This window comes from Pezoporus wallicus, unplaced genomic scaffold, assembly GCF_028554395.1.
Source record: "Pezoporus wallicus isolate ANWC-B61680 ecotype Strahan unplaced genomic scaffold, APGP_CSIRO_Pwel_v1 contig_2439, whole genome shotgun sequence".
NCBI lineage: Eukaryota > Metazoa > Chordata > Aves > Psittaciformes > Psittacidae > Pezoporus > Pezoporus wallicus.
The window spans coordinates 3,845,460-3,850,000 of NW_026638501.1; positions in this window are offsets into that span (position 1 = coordinate 3,845,460).

The following is a 4,541-nucleotide window of genomic DNA, read 5'->3' on the forward strand; positions in this document are numbered from 1 at the left end:
CAGTTTTAAAACTGCTCTCTTGTTTCTTGCTTAAAATGCAATTACTCGAGGTTTGTAACAAACAAAATATTCCTTGAAGGACATAGTACAGCAGAACTTGCTTGGATAGTGTAACAAAATCCGTGTGCATCTCTTTGTAAGAAGGGCATGCATTCAGTCCGCAGTTGTAACCTGAAGGTTTTTTGATACACACTGTCTCTGTGAACATTTTCAGATACTATGGATCAGAGGTATGGTTTTGTCACTGGAAGTATCACTAGCTAATATTTTGATATTAACAAGGTTACCATATGTCTTTATTTTGAATGGAGAGGATGAGTATTGGAAGCATATAACTCTGTGGCAATTGCCAGCAGCTGACAGGCATGTATTTTTCACTTTATCTTACATCTGCTGCGTGTTTTGCTTTTTCCCATAATGGCCAATATTGCATTGATCCAGAAACATGTAGAAAAGAGACTTCTACTGCAAGGTTGATTTGGTCTGCTGCTGCAGCTTAAAGGGTGCAACTGTGGAAGCTGCCTCTCAGTCTAGTTTTGCACCAGGTTGAATGTATGAGTAAGGTTAAATGAAGATACGGTGAGAAACAAGGTGTATATATATGACAGAAGTTTCCTGGAGAAGCAGACTGTGGTAAGTTTTTCCCTCACTGCTTCAAAAAGCGATGTCCGTTTCTTATGACTTATCCAAGCCGGGCAATTGAGGAACTGCCATAGGGGTTCCATGGTTTGTTCATTAGTTACAGTTAGCTTTTACTGCTGGGTGGCCATTGCTTTGACAGCAAATCAGTTTTTTATATAACATTCAGTCAACTAAAGGCGGTGGAATAGTCTCAATTTAATTCAATGAAGGTCGGATTTAGCCCTGTTTTGTTTCCCTGCCGGGTTGTAAACTGCTGTGGAAACTTGCAGCCAGCAAAACCTGCGCAAAATGGTCATCAGCATACAGTCAGACAGGGAGGAGCAGAGGCTGTAAGCTGGGACTGCAGGTCCTTTAAACACTTGCAACTAACTCTGTTGAAGAAGAACCAAGTTCTTTTCAGGATTTAGACACGCACTAGACCTTAGGTATGTGTGTTTCTCTGTGTCTGTCTTTCTCTCATAAATATTTTCATTAGAGTGAAAATAATGTGTCAGTTTTATAAAAAGCCTTTACATGTATTTTTCCATTGAACTTATTAGGTAGCTTGCTTCTACATATACATAAAATAGTTGTGTGTATACATGTATTTCTTTTTTAAGTGAAGAAGTGGCCGTATGATCAGTTCAATGCAGTTAGCATTAAGTCTGTGCAGCTGTAGGGTATGTTTTCTTTATAAAGCTTGTTTAATTTGCAGTGTGTACAGAAAAAAAAAGGAAGCTTACAGTGCAAAGGGCAGGACATCAGTTTTTTACAATCTCATTCCATGCTGCAGTCTGGATTCTTAGCCCTGAATTATACTTCTTGTCCATATGATTCTGAAGAGACTGAGGCAGAAAAGATTACTCTGGCGAGAGAATCACTGATGTGATTTCCTGCAGCATGTACCCCATTATGTTTTCCCAGTGGATGTTGAGAAAATTAATGTATAAGAAGCTACAATAAATGAGGTTCAGTTTTGTATTTACGCAGAGTTCCCATGTGCTTTTGATTAATTTTATTTCTGGCATGTGTGCAGTTGACTGAGATGAAGTCTTCCAGAAACAGAAATAGAGGCGGATACAGCTGGTACAGGCTAAACATTCTTTGACCTAACCTAAACTGTCTTTGACAGATGTACTTCAGATTTCAACTTGGCACCAGTGGAGTTACGCTGTTGTAAAACAAGGACAAATAAGCAATTCAGGCTCAAGTAGTTTCACAGTACTGATTATGGAGAATTGAATGGACAGTTATGATGACTATGATCAGATTATGCTTATTGTTGTTTTTTCTAATTTAAGGTCAGTGAAAAACAGATTTTGACGTTCAGGTTTTAGGCATGTTACGGCTATGTTAGTAATTGAGTTCTGCCCTTGGAATGCTTATCCGTGTTTTGCCTTTCTGTCTCATCAGCTTTGCTTTTATTGTGTGACTGCCTCAGAAACTCAGCTATAGCTGCTCTTTCAGGCCTTAAGAAGGGTGATAAGGGGTTTTGAGCACCTCCCATATGAAGTCAGGCTGAGAAAGTTGGGGCTGTTGAGCCTGGAGAAGAGAATCTGCATGGAGACCTCATAGCAGCCTTCCAGTATCTAAAGGGGGCCTACAGGGATACTGAAGAGGGACTATTCGTTAGGGAATTTAGTGGTAGGACAAGGGGTAATGGGTTCAAAATTAAACAGGGGAAGTTCAGGTTAGATATAAGGAAGAATTCTTGTTCTTTACTGTGAGGGTGGTGAGGCATTGGAGTGGGTTGCCCAAGGAAGTGGTAAATGCTCTACTCCTGGCAATGTTCAAGGGCAGGTTGGACAGAGCCTTGGGTAACATGGTCTAGAGTGAGGTTGGAACTAGATGGTCTTAAGGTCCTTTCCAACCCTAACGATTCTATTATTCCATGAATGCATCATCTGTTAACAGAAAGGGGAAGAAGTAACCTCAGTGCCCTAGATGTTTGAATTCATACATAAAGGGGTGCAGGGTGGATGTTAGTGTAAGCGTGCAAGATTTTTGCACTGAATGAGAGGAAACAGCTGTCCTGACATTTAAAGAATCTCTGTGATTTCAGGCAGGATTCAGTAGGTCTCACTTGCAATGAAAAAGCATCTAAGATCCCTTTCTCCTCCCACTACTCAGCAAGCGATAGAATCATAGAATCCTAGAATAGTCAGGGTTGGAAAGGACCTTAAGATCATCAAGTTCCAACCCCCCTGCCATGGGCAGGGACATCTCACACTAAACCATCTTACCCAAGGCTTCATCCAACCTAGCCTTAAACACTGCCAGAGATGGAGCATTCACAACCTCCCTGGGCAACCCATTCCAGTGCCTCACCACCCTAACAGGAAAGAATTTCCTCCTTATATCCAATCTAAACTTCCTCTGTTTAAGTTTGAAGCCATTACCCCTTGTCCTACCACTACAGTCCCTAATGAATCCCTATAGCATCCCTATAGGCCCCCTCCAGATACTGGAAGGCTGCTATGAGGTCTCCACGCAGCCTGCTCTTCTCCAGGCTGAACAGCCCCAACTTTCTCAGCCTGTCTTCATACAGGAGGTGCTCCAGTCCCCTGATCATCCTCGTGGCCCTCCTCTGGACTTGTTCCAACAGCTCCATGTCCTTTTGATGTTGAGGACACCAGAACTGCACACAATACTCCAGGTGAGGTCTCACAAGAGCAGAGTAAAGGGGCAGGATCACCTCCTTCGAACTGCTGGTCACGGTCCTCTTGATGCAGCCCAAGATACCGTTGGCTTTCTGGGCTGCGAGCACACACTGAAGCCGGCCCATGTTCATTTTCTCATCAACCAACACCCCCAAGTCCTTCTCCACAGGGCTGCTCTGAATCTCTTCTTTGCCCGACCTGTAGCTCTGCCTGGGATTGCTCCGACCCAGGTGTAGGACCTTGCACTTGGCATGGTTAAACTTCATGAGGTTGGCATCGGTCCACCTCACAAGCGTGTCAAGGTCCCTCTGGATGGCATTCCTTCCCTACAGGGTACCAACTGAACCACACAGCTTGGTGTCATCGGCAAACTTGCTGAGGGCGCACTCAATCCCACTGTCCATGTCAGCGACAAAGATGTTGAACAAGACCAGTCCCAACATCGATCCCTGAGGGACACCACTCGTTACTGGTCTCCAGCTGGACATTGAGCCATTGACTACAACTCTTTGTGTGCAGCCATCCAGCCAGTTCTTTACCCACTGAGTGGTCCATCCATCAGATTGATGTCTCTCCAATTTAGAGACAAGGATGTCGTGTGGGACAGTGTTGAACGCTTTACACAAGTCCAGGTAGATGACATCAACTGCTCTACCCCTGTCCATCAGTTCTGTAGCCCCATCATAGAAGGCCACCAAATTGGTCAGGCAGGATTTCCCCTTAGTGAAGCCATGCTGGCTGTCACCAAGCACCTTGTTGTTTTTCATGTGCCTTAGCATGCCTTCCAGGAGAATCTGCTCCAGGATTTTGCCAGGCACAGAGGTAAGACTGACTGGTCTGTAGTTCCTTGGGTCATCCGTTTTCCCCTTCTTGAAAATGGGGGATATATTTCCCTTTTTCCAATCGTTGGGAACTTCACCTGACTGCCATTTTTCAAATATGATGGACAGTAGCTTAGCAACTTCATTCACCAGCTCCTTCAGGACCCACAAATGGATTTCATAAAAGACTATGACAACTGCTCAACAGTAGACAAAATGTTTTCTAAATCAGAATAGTCCAAGATACAGAAAACTGTTCCTTTACTTTTGCGCTTACCATTATCCCCACTGAGTCACCCAAGCCCATGCAATTCCTTGGCCATTAAAGTTCAGAGCATTATTACATGCTTTGACGCAGAGCTGAGTATGAGACTTGTTCTGTGCAGTGCCCAGCAACATCTTACAAAACTCAGAGGCAGATTACCCATTAACACTACTT